The sequence below is a fragment of the Cynocephalus volans genome, chromosome 8 (assembly GCF_027409185.1).
Source record: "Cynocephalus volans isolate mCynVol1 chromosome 8, mCynVol1.pri, whole genome shotgun sequence".
NCBI classification, from domain to species: Eukaryota; Metazoa; Chordata; class Mammalia; order Dermoptera; family Cynocephalidae; genus Cynocephalus; species Cynocephalus volans.
The window spans coordinates 61,706,198-61,719,170 of NC_084467.1; the positions used below are offsets into that span (position 1 = coordinate 61,706,198).

Below are 12,973 nucleotides of genomic sequence, written 5' to 3' on the forward strand. Positions count from 1 at the left end.
GATGGGCAATTAAGGTAAATATACACTTAAGGGAGAAAACTTTGCTTCTGGGAAACTGTCTTCATACCTATCCCAGTCTAATTGAGTTATGGCTTAAACATCTCTTGCATAAAATCTTTATTTATAGGTATTAGATATACTTTAAACTATTTGTATTCTCTCATTCATGAGAAAATCAGAGACTCTGGTTGGTAGGGAATCTTTTTTTCCCTGCCAATATGCAATTAATATTGTCATTGATTTTGTTATCTACGGTAGTGGTTCTGCTTATTAAAGTTTCTTAGTAGCTCTGTGATTGCTTGAATGTAAATAAATTACAACTACAGAATTGCTTAGTATGTTTTGAATATTTGTACTTCTTTTACGTGGTTCATAAATTTTACTTGGTTAGAAAATGTTCAAGGAAGGCTCACGCATAAACATTTTCAGAGTTTTGAAACAGTGAAAACTGGATAATTAGAATGGTCCGAGAACAATGAAGTTGATAGACTACATTTCAGACAACCCATATGATTACACTGGTCTTATTTCCTTAACTCATAATAATAGTAATAATAATAGCCAATACCTACTGAATGTTTGCTATATGCCAGATATTGTTCTAAATTCTCTGTATGGGGTAATTCATTTAAGACTTAAAGCAATCCTATGAATTTGGTAATAATATTTTTCCTATTTTACAAATGAAGAAAGTGAAGCCAGAGAGGTTAAGTAATTTCTCAAGGTTTTAGCATAATATGTAACTAATAAGTAAAATTGCAAACTCCTTCCCCCCTTACTTTTTGCTTTATCCTCCAACCATCATCCTTTCCTCTTCCTCTCTGTATCTTTCTTTCTCTCTTTTCCCCTCTCTCCCAATCTCTACTTCTTAGATAATTTATCATCTTGTAATATTCTGTATAACTTACTTATTTACTTTCTTTATTGTTTGTTCCCTCCTACTAGAAGGGGAGCTCTATGAAGGTATGAGTCTTTGTTTACTGCTGCACCCCAAGCCTGCAACAGTGATGGCACACAGTAGGTAGGCATGAGTGAATGAATGAAGTTGTGGCACCAACATTAAAACAAAGGGTGTCTGGTGACACAGTCCTTGCTTCTATTCATAGCACTATGCTGCCAAAGAATCCACTGGCAGATAAGTGGAACAGTGCCTTACAGCAAAGCAAGAAGAGATACTTAGAATAATAACTAATAACTTACAGGTCCTACACGCACCAGGAACTATGCTTAGAATTTTACATACCTAATCTCTAATTCTCTCAAAGAACCCTGAAATGTAGGAATGCCTATTTATAGTTTAAAATTAGTGAAACGGGTGCAGAGAGGTCCAATAACTTACCTAAAAATGATATAAAATTAGTCTGATTTGCTCTTTTCACATCCAAATATTAGGCTCCTTCTATTAAACCTTAATTCCTTTACTTTATATGATGACGATAGCTAACATAGATAACCATCACTATAACTGTTTTGCATGCTTATTTTGTGTAACAAATTTCATTTCGTAGCTCCATAAAGTAGGCATCATTAAGTCTTTACCAGGCAAGGGAATGGTTGTAGCTCTTTCCTGAGGTTACATAGCTGGTCAGTGGGAAAAGCACTTCAGAAAGCACCCCCCATGCCCCCGCTGGTTCCCCCTCTCCACCGAGGCTGTCACAGGGTATGCTCAAGCAGTGCTCACCAACCCAAAGGAACTAAAGGGGGTTGGCTGGTTAGCTCAGTTGGTTAGAGCATGGTGCTGATAATGCCAAGGTCCAGGGTTCAATCCCTGTACTGGCCAGCCACCAACAACAGATGAAGCTGAAGGAATTTTTTTTAAAAGTGACAATTTTATCTTCTACAGATAAATACTTTTGCTAACTGTAATCCTTTCTCTCTACTATAACCACCCTTCTTCACACAATGATTTTTCAGGACCTACATGATTTGAATAACTGCAGCTCTCCTTGTTTTGTCCACATATAATTAAGTATAATAGGTAGGTCACTTTTCTTCCTCATGTTTTCTCTTCCAAAATGACAAAAATGGCAAAAATAAACTATCTATTTAATATTAAAATAAAACAAAAATTTTGAGCTTATTGGTGTTCCTTGGATCATTGTTTTATGTGAATCATATAGATATTTCTACCAATAAAGATTTCAGGGGTTGGCTGGTTGGCTCAGTTGGGTAGAGTGCAGTGTTATAACACCAAGGTCAAGGATTCTGATCCCTGTACCAGCCAGCCACCAGGAAAAAAAAAAAAAAAGATTTCAGTAAGTTTTGCAATTTTCATTTATACACTTCTTGTGGTAACAGATGATACAGAATCTTAGGCACTGATTTCTTGTCCCCCCTCTTTTTCTTTTAAGAATTTGTTTGTTTTTAAAAGTACGAATTTTTATTTAAATTGTTTGCATCCTTTATTTCTATTTTTCTGCTTGGTGAAGAAATGCTTTTTTAGTCACTTTGTAGGTTAAAAGTTACATTCATTCCTTTTGTTTAAAATTTATTAATTCTTTTTATTCTTTTCCATTTTTATTCTCTGAGCATTATTTTCTCACTCTCTCTGTACCTTTCTTTTTTGGACACTAGTTTAATACAAAAGACTAGAAATCCAGTTTTTATAGTGAATCACAAACCATTGAGCTTTTGGACTAATGTACCATCTCATTTCCAGCACTGGGTCTTTTGATTTTGATGAAACACTGAATCAGGATCAATGAAGATTAAACCTCTGCTTATTTTTAAAACTGCCATTAACTCTTCATACTGATACCTTTCTATACTAAGTAGCCAAAGACAGAAAACACTACAAATAACTGTTCATCTTCATTGTTGCCAAAGCAGAACCACATTAATATTAAAGAACTCGTTTTGGAAACAGTAGCAAAAGGTATTTTGGGCTGTGTCACTGAGTAACATCTTGCATATATAGAATTTTTTTTTTTTTTTAACATGGGAGGAAAAAAACACCTGCCACAGCTCATCTTTCTAAGAAAAATAGAACAAACTGTTAGGTGGTAGAAAAGAGTGAAGAAATATGTTTACTTAATTCACAAAATCTTTTCTGATTAAAAAATACATTTACTTGTCAAGAAGCAATTTCTATTTTAAACAAACCCAAGAATCCAATGGTACGACTAAGATGTTTTTATGTTTTGCTTTTCCATTTTTAATTCTCACTTCTTTAGTTTCCCTTAGGAATGTTTGCCATTAGAGGATTTTTTTTTTTTTTTTTTTTAAAGATGACCGGTAAGGGGATCTTAACCCTTGACTTGGTGTTGTGAGCACCACGCTCAGCCAGTGAGCGAACCGGCCATCCGTATATGGGATCCGAACCCGGGGCCTTGGTGTTCTCAGCACCACACTCTCCCGAGTGAGCCACGGGCCGGCCCGCCATTAGAGGATTTTGAGGTAGTTTATCGTGAAAACAAATGTAATATTTATCACTTTTAAGCCACAAATAGCAAGTCTACAAACTGTACATGACAAACAGAAGTTTTGTTTATCAAGATTATTCTAAGGCCTATTTCACTTCTGTACTTCCCCTAAGTTCCTATGGCCATAACTTATTAATTCACTGAGTGATGGATGCATTAACTCAACAAAAAATTGATGGCTAACTATATATCACCTGTAACAGGTGCTGGAGACACAATCGTGAATAAAACACTACCCTGATGAAATTTACATTCTAGTTGAACAGGGAAAAGACAATGACAAAAATTCAAACAGTATTTTGTATAAGTGAGATAATGCAATAAATTAATCAGGGAAGGGAAATTGAGAATAGCGGGGTGGGATACAATTAGAAAAAGGGTGGTCAGGGTAGGTCACACCCAGGACATCTGATCAAAGACTTGAAGAAGTCAAAGAGACACCATGTGGATATATGGAGAAAGTGTGTTGCCAGAGGGGAACAGCCAGTGTAAAGGCCGTGAGACAGAGTCCATCTAACATGGCATATTCTCGGAATAGCACAGAGACCTGTATGTGTGTGTCTGTTTGTGTTTCTCGTGTGTGTGTGTGTGTGTGTGTGTAGATCTGTCCATGCAAAAGTATCAAACATGCATGGCTCATAGGTTTTATCTTCAGTGCCAACTCTTATCCATTGGTGGTGGCCACCAGGTGTGCAGTGATGAGAAAGAGTCTAAGGTCATGTTCAGGCTCAGAAGGAGAGTCCCATACTTGAGACAGGCAGAGTCTCAGCAATGATGTCAGGTACATTCCATCTCTGTTCAGAGGCAACTGTCAGTAGAGGATTTTAAATAGCTAAGGCTTTCTGGCTTTTGGCTTAAAACACATAAAATAGGTGAAAGTGCCTAGCATTTAACAGCAATTTCTATAATAGCAGTATCTAAAAAGGTTTTAAAAATGTCACTTTCACTAAGAATTTCCTTCTCCTAGGTTCCTATTCCTTAGGAGTAAATAGCAAAAAAATGTATAGATTATTTTCTATATTCTCTGGAAAACAACTGGTATACTTTTGAGGAGTATAAACTTGAAAACTATATGGTTTTTTTTAGGTAAACTGATCAACTATTACCAGATTCTCCTCAGCATGACTATAGAAGTTGAACCTTGACAGAACTAGCTTCACCAATATCACCTTTCCATTCTGTTTCATCTTCTCAAAAAGCCTTTATGTACACCAACTTTCATGGTGATTTGAACATCCTACAAGTGACTCCATTTGGTCACATGAATAAAATATCAGCTGGATGTTGACTTCTAGTATGATTGGAATACTATTTTCCCTCATACAGTGTTATTTTTGTTATCCCCAAGGTCAACTAATTTTATTTATTGCTATTGCCTATAACCCATAAACATATAAGAATCTCCATATGCATCTGTATAAAATAGAGCCTTGGAACGATTTCTTCAAAATCGTGATCATTTGCATTTAGTTGGCAGTGCAAATTTATCTTTCTATATAATGCTGCTACATCTTAAAAAGGCAATATCATAAATGAGATTATCCCTTCAGAAAGCAATCCCAGACTAGAATAAATCAAGATATGAAAACCTTACAAATGGCCTCTAATATAATGGATATTACCAGAAAGTGTGTGCAACTGAAATGTTCTAAGACAATAATTTATTGGTAAATTTTCAATGTAGGTTTCCCTTTTAAAAATATATTATCAGCCCCTATCCAATAGTATTAATAATCTCCCATCCTTTTGTGGCTGAGCAAATTGGCATAGGATCATACAAATCTGTCTTCCAGTCTAAATCCCTCTTTATAAAGATGAAGAAACTGAGGCCCACAGAAGATGAGTGATACTTGCAAAAATCACACAGTTATTGAAAAACAAAGACAAAAACTATTTCTAACTCACTGAGAACTCTTTGTGATACTACACTGCTTTTGTCCAAATTTTTCTTATAAGAAACTCTATCTCCAACTTTCATGAGAAATATAATAGAGCACAACTTGGAGGTGATAACTTAGCTACAATGATTTTTGGCTAGTAAAAAAATATTCTGCAGAATGTTTTCTAATACAGACACAAAAACTACTTATTAAATAATTGTCCCCAGGACTGAGGTTTTCCAGTAAGATGATGGACATGATTCTGACCTTGGTAATTTTAGTCTTTGTTTAGTTCATAGATAATTGTGTGGGGGAGTAGATGGAGAAGGTAGGAAAGGCAAATTCACCACATTTCTTATACTCCTCATCCTCTAGCCATATCCTTTACCATACAATTTTTTTGTTGAGTGTTTTAAATTTTTAAAAATAGACTTTTTTTGGAGAAGTTTTAAGTTCACAACAAAAGTAAGAAGAAGATATAGAGATTTCCTATATACTCTGTCTCCCCACGTATGCACTGCCTCCCCCATTATCAACATCCCCCACCAGAGTGGTACATCTGTTACAACAGATGAACCTACATGGACACATTATTATCACCCAAAGCCCATAGTTTACATTAGAATTCACTCTTGGTGTACATTCCATGGGTCTGGACAAATGTATAATGACATGTATTGTTTTAGTCCGTTTTGTGTTGCTATAACAGAAACACCTGAGACTGGGTAATTTATAAAGGAAAGAGGTTTATTTGGCTTACGATTCTGGGACAGCCACATCTGGCATGGGCCTCAGGCTGCTTCTAGTCATGGCCGAAAGTGGCAGACAGACGGCAGGTACAAGCAGATCACATGGCGAGAGGAAGCAAGAGAAAGGAAGCAAGAAAAAGAGAGAGAGAGGAGGTGCCAGGGTCCTTTAAACAATCAGGTCTCGTGGGAACTAATAGCGTGAGAACTCACTCACTACTCCTCCTCCCCCAGGGAGAGCATTAATCCATTCATGAGGGATCTGCCCCCATGACACAATCCGTTTCCAACACTGCCACATTGGAGATCAAATTTCCACATGAGTTTTGGAGGGGACAACACATCCAAACTCCATCATGTATCTACCATTACAGTATCATACAGAGTATTTTCACTGCCCTGAATATCCTCTGTGCTCTACCTATTCATTCCTCCCTTGCCCCCAACCCCTGGCAACCACCGATCCTTTTACTGTCTCCATAGTTTTGCCTTTTCTGGAATGTCACATACGTGGAATCATACAGTATGTGGCCTTTTCAGATTAGCTTCTTTTACTTAGTAATATGCACTCAAGATTCCTCTCTGTCTTTTCATGGATTGATAGCTCATTTCTTTTTAGTGCTGAATAACATTCAGTTTATTTATCCATTCACCTACTGAAGGACATCTTGGTTGCTTCCAAGTTTTGGCAGTTATGAATAAAGCTGCTATAAACATCTGTGTGCAGGATTTTGTGTGGACGTAGTCTTTCGACTTCTTTGGACAAATATTAAGGTGCACGATTGCTGGATCTTATATTTAGTTTAATAAGAATTCACCAAACTGTCTTCCAAAGTGTCTGTACCACTTTGCATTCCCACCAGGAATATATGAGAGTTTCTGTTGCTCAATATCCTTACCAGCATTTGGTGTTGTCAGTGTTCTGGATTTTGACCATTCTAATAGGTGTTTAGTGATACTTTATTGTTGTTTTAATTTGCATTTCCTTGATAATATATAATATGGAGCATCTTTTTGTATGCTTATTTGCCATCTGTATATCTTTTTGGTGAGGTTAAAGTCTTTGGCCCATTTTTATATCAGATTATTTGTGTTCTTATTGCTGAGTTTTAAGACTTTTTTTTGTATTTAATATAACAGTTCTTTACCTGATATGTCTTTTGTAACTATTTTCTCCCCTTTTTTCATGGTGAAAAAAAAAGAAGACAAAATTCAACCTATCTCTTTAGACTTGGGAAGAAAATGAAAAGATTGGGAGGTACACTTTTCCTAATAATCCAGCTGATGCTTCAGTTATTGTAAGCACATCCTCAAACAAGGTGACGTTTAGACTCAAACACAGCCTATGAAGCACAAAGCAGGTCTTAACCCCTTTCACCTTCTAAGGCTTGTTCATCTTCTACTGTTAAAAAGTTGGTGCTTAATGGAATATTTTCTAAGAGTCTATGAGTCCTGAATAGACAGTTCAGCAATTTTTTGTGCCTGAATACAAACCAAATAAGACCTAGAGATAAAAATAAGTATGCTAACTTATGTAAAGCAGCACAGTTCTGGCAACAGCACCAAGTCAATAAATGATACTAATAATAATATTAACAATACTTTAACAACCATAAATGTTATTTTTCTTATTATTATGCTAATTCATACAGTCTCTGTAATCTTCAATTACTTTTTTTCCCCAACCAGTGCTCCATACAACAATCTGGAGACACTGGTCAAGCAGAGGACTGTGTTTACTAGATGACTCAGAACAGCAAGCTGATATAGCAGTTGTAAGAGTCTCAACCAATTCTCATCCACATAGAAAGAGAAAAACTGAGAAGAAGAAGCAAAATATATAGAAGTGTTTTTGTTTCTATTTCTTTTTTTTTTTGTACCTTTTAAGTTGTTTGAAAATGAAAGAAAATCACCTTAAAAACATCCCGTCTCTCCTTTATACGACCACACCATATTTTTAGGAAGTAATCCTTAGTAATCATCCTGACAGCACAGGAGAGCAGAATCAGGGGTTCTGGATGAAATAATCCTGCATACTAACACTTTGTCTAATGCTACAACAACATCTGAGAATTCAGCCTCTTCTCCATCTACTGAGAGACTATTTTCTTTCCTTTTTTCCTCATGGCTGTCTCCCAGGCAGATGATTTTAGTAAAATATCTGTAACTACTAAAGAGCTCTCTCCTGATGTGTACTTTGTTCTCTGAACCCTTTTAAGTTGGAGTCCCTCTAATTATTTTGGTCCTAAAGTTTCATGCCTTTTACACATTGTTATTTTAAATTCCATGAGTCACTTATTTGCTCATAATCCAGGTCTTTCAAGCCTCTCTGAGTTTGCACACTCTGTTCCACAATATTTGTCCCCATTTTTGTAACATTAGCCAAATTGACTAATATGAAAGCTGTCCAGGATGGTTCAAAATGAACATAATGAGCTAGCTGAAGAGTAAATATTACTGATTTATTAATGACAAAGTTTTGCTCTGAAACTTTGTTTATGGTATGAGTAGTTTGTTATGCTTCATACACACCCTAGCATGAATTAAAAAAAACATTTTTTTTTGGTAAGAATGAGCAAATGTTTCCTTTTGTAAGCCAATGCACTTTTCCTTGAAATTTAAGAAGTTGTATTTGCTCATTAACTTTTTTACAATATTATAAATTTGCAGCAACAAATCCTATTCTTTCTATTTGGAATATGCATTTTCTAAAAACGTGTTAAAGATGTAGTAAAAAGAAAAGATTAGCTTACATGATATTTTTTTCCAAAATCCTTTGGATATGTTTTCTCATACTGCAGAGGCTGGAAAGCTAAAAATGACATTCCCTGACTCCCTTGGAGTTGGATTTCCAGACATGGTTACGTGTCATCAGTCAGATGTATATGCTCAAGACTTGTTTAACAGAGAGAGAGGCAGGGGGTTGTGGTTCCCTTTTCTGATGTGAATCTTACAGGAATGGTGTGGCTCTGCAGTTCACAGGACTGGTTACTACGTGCTAATTCAAGATTCTCATTAAGGCAGAGTTTTTCCAGAGGCAACTGTTTTTGTAATGGACTTCATGAATTTCCCAGCTCCCTGACATTGGCCAACATAGTACTTTCCTTAGTGGGAAGGTACACCGTGTTATTCTGGGAGCCAATTCTGGGGGCCAGCCTATAGCTTACAATCACAGCCCTCTCAGACAATTTTGTCAGCCCTAATTCCCTATAAAAAGTCACTTTCTGCTTATGAGACCAGAGCAGTTTCTGCAATTGAACTTGCACTAATTCAAATTTGAGGGTTTAAGGTATTGAATGTTTCTGAATCTTCTTCAGCATGACCACTTCATTCCTCAGAGTCTACTCCTTCCTAAACAATGCCATAACTTTCTACCTACATTGTCATTTGGCAACTCACAGAATCAGATTCTTCATCCAGTCTTTGGCTAAATTAACCAAAAATTGTTGTCATGTTTGCCATTGGGAACCATGAACTACCTGTACCTCTTCTTCTATTATAGACAGACCCCCTTGACATCAAGCACCATTCATATAACCTATAACAGATTCCTAACTTAGAGTGTCTGTTGCCTGAAGCCTTTAGTGCAACCAGAAATATTATATCATTCAAGATTCAATAAAATTAGAGCTTTTCTTTCCCATAAAGATGGTATGGTACAATTGAAAAGGCTATAACAATTGTAAATAAGTGGATGTAAACATGAAAAGTGGCTCCACCATTTTACTTACTATTGATATGACTTTGGAAAAATTATTTAACCTTTTTGAATCTGTTTCCTGAGATCCAAATACCTTATAGAGTTCTCATGAAGATCAAATGAGATAATATGCACATGAACATAGCTCATGCTTTTCTTTTTGGAGAATTACCTCTTCCCCATTGTATGGTGCCTTGGGGGGTGCATTAAAGATAAACAGGTTCCATAATGGAAGCCAAAGGAGGCAAATCTTCCCTTTTTTGTCTTAGGCAACATACGTAGAAATAATGAACTATGTTCAGTGAATTGGGGGCTCTTTCCTGAGATTTTAAATCTTCCAGGTAGATTAGAGGTTATTTATTAAAGCAACCAAGGTAGTAGCAGTGGAGTCTAGCCCAAACAGTTTCATCCTGAGTTTCCAGTTTTCTAATTCTTGGCCCTCTAGTGTTCCCCTGTCCATTCTCAGGTCTGGTTCCTTAGTCTCTTATTGATGTTAGCTCCTAACAAAGCTTTCTAGCAAATCTTTTTTTGTACAAGTTACTCATATATGGTTTCTGTTGTTTCCCACAAAGAACGCTGATTGATAGAGTATTATTTTTTTCTACCCCATAAAAAAGGAAACTAAGCCATGGAAAGGTTGTGTTACTAATCCAAGGTCACATAATAAGGGGTAGAGTCATGATTCAAAGTCAGGTTTTTCAGACTGCAAAACCTGTTTTTCTGCTTAAAGAGAGCTGTCTCACTAACTCCAAATTTGTCTGTTTTGTTTCCCTGGAGTATACCCTGGAAGCTTACATTCAAGCCAACTTGACTTATTTTAAAATAGGAAGGGTAGAAAGCAAAAGCCCATACATCTGTAAAGGAGGAGGATTTGCTACATTGCTCTCAATTCATCACATACTGGCACCCAAAACAGGATAAAGCAGAAATGATTGCACTTGATGGAGAGAAGAAAAGTCTTCTTCTCACCTCAAATAAAGCAATAACCTCATGTTAATCAATGAACTAAGCTGAATTACATTACCACTTAGTTACTAGCCTATATAACCCACTTAAATTTTATTATATGACTCATAACTTGAATAGATGCATACTATATATTGTTTTTTACTTTGCATTATAAAATAATCTTGGGACCATCAAAGTGATGTCTATACATTAATTTCTTATTCTTAAATAAAAAGTATTATTTTAAAACTATTCTTTTGTAGGGCTGTATTGTTTTTGCTTATATCAATATCTCATAAAATCTAGCCAAAGGCAGCAGTACATTTGTTTGAATGTATTTGTTTAAATTTTGAAATACAAAGTTAGAACTAACATGCATTTAATACCCACCTCACTGAATATAAAAATCTCATTATTCTGATCTAAAGAGTGCTTATCACAGTAGGATAGAATGTATAGAATGTGCATGGCCAATGAAATTCTTCTTCAAAAAACATACACTTGTAAAACTTAGTCTGACCTAAATGAGTATTGTTCCTCTAACTTCTTGCTAATTTGTTTCATGTTCTAAGACAACATTTATAGATACCTGTGTAATGTAGGAGATACAGTCTTCCCTGCTGGTGAGTCCAGTAACTCAAAGGTAAATCTGCATGAGTCTAAACCAGTCTAGTAATGCCATTCTTCTTGCCTGTGATTGATTTAGGAAAGGGCACGTGACTCAGTCCTGCAATGACTGAGTCACATCTCGGCAGTAACATGTGAAGGGTGAGGGGAAGACTGCTGAGAAATTCTGGGGAATGTTTCCTCCCTGAGGAAAAGAAACACAGAAGAAGAAATGGCTTCTTTTCTTCCTCTGGACATTGATGTGTCTGCATGTAAAGCCTGGAACTGCAGCTGACAACTGGACTGTGAAGGACTGTTAGAAGAACCCAGAGCTGAAATACCAGAAAGAACAGACTCCTTGAGTCACTGAATTAACCAACTCTGAAGCTGATTTCTTGCTGTACAAAATAATAATGTTTCCTTATTGTTTAAGCAACTTTGAGTGGGGGTTTTCTCTTATGCACGGCCCAAAGCATCTTAACTGATACACATAGCTAATATTTCAGAGAGGCTCTTAGCACAATGACTGGCTCATAGCAGCAAGTATTCAAGTAACATTTATTAAATGAGTAATGAATGCAAGTAGGTTAATATTATCTGACATAATTACAGACTTGAGGAAACATTAAGGAATCCATATTTATTTTGGCTGAAGATAAAAATAATGGAGGGTGACTACAAGGAGATAATGGAGATAATGAAGGGTATGATGGGGGAGGAGGCAAGAAAAAGCATGTCTTGGAACCTCTAGTGACCACCTCAGAGCTTGACCTTTTGTTCTTGAAATGAAAACATAAACCCACAGCAGAGTATTTTTTCTCACTCTTCCTCCTAGTGTGAATGTCAATCAACCCTGCTGTGGCAAAACCTGGCCCCTTCACATTTCTAGCCAGTGTGTACCACACTGGCAAAAGTTCTCTCATTCTCAAAGGACTATATTTTCAAAATGGAAAAATAGGACACCCACCAAATGTGTAAATAGAAAACAAAACAGAAGAATGTACTTATTGGCTTTTCCTTCTATCAGCATTTTAGCAGAGAAACTTGTCTTTTTTTAAGTCTCACTTAATAGAGTACTATGGTTTAAATGTATGTGTTCTTCCAGAATTTGCATGTTGAAACCTAATTACCAAAGTGATGATATTAGAAGGTGGGGCCTCTGGGAGGCGATTAGGTCACAGGTGCTCCAGCCTCATAAATGGGATTAATGTCCTTATGAAAGTGGCTTCAGAGAGCTTCCTCCCCCTTTTTGCTCTTCTGCTATGTGAGGACATAGCATTCAAGGCACCATCTTGGAAGCACAGACTAGGCCCTCACCAGACACTGAACCTGCCAGCACCTTGATCGTAGGCTTCCCAGCCTTCAGAACTACAAGAAATAAGTTTCTATTATTTGTAATTAACAAGTTTGTAGTATTTTACTATAGCAGCAGGAATTGACTAAGACATAGAGCAAAGATGAAAACCAAACTAAAATGCAAAGAAGAGTTTCAGATGTAAGTGAGAGGAAGAAACACCAATAAAGAGAAAATCACTCATAGGAAGGAAACCCATCTATTTCTGTAAGTGTCCCTTGGACACAGGATAAATTTTCTTTATAATGGTAAGTTCTGAACTACTTACAATAATATCATTTCCTCTTGAAAGTCATCAATTAAACCTTTACCAATAA

General features: G+C 36.3%; 1 protein-coding gene and 1 non-coding gene across 2 annotated transcripts in view; one reads left to right on the forward strand and one right to left on the reverse strand.

Annotated features, from left to right (window-relative positions):
• NEGR1 (neuronal growth regulator 1) overlaps positions 1–12,973 on the reverse strand; it is an 847,674-nt gene that overhangs the window by 63,538 nt on the left and 771,163 nt on the right. The gene's annotated exons all lie outside the window — the stretch shown is intronic.
• On the forward strand, positions 1,707–1,780 carry TRNAI-GAU (transfer RNA isoleucine (anticodon GAU)). The gene has a single exon. It is a non-coding gene; the product is annotated as a tRNA-Ile (tRNA).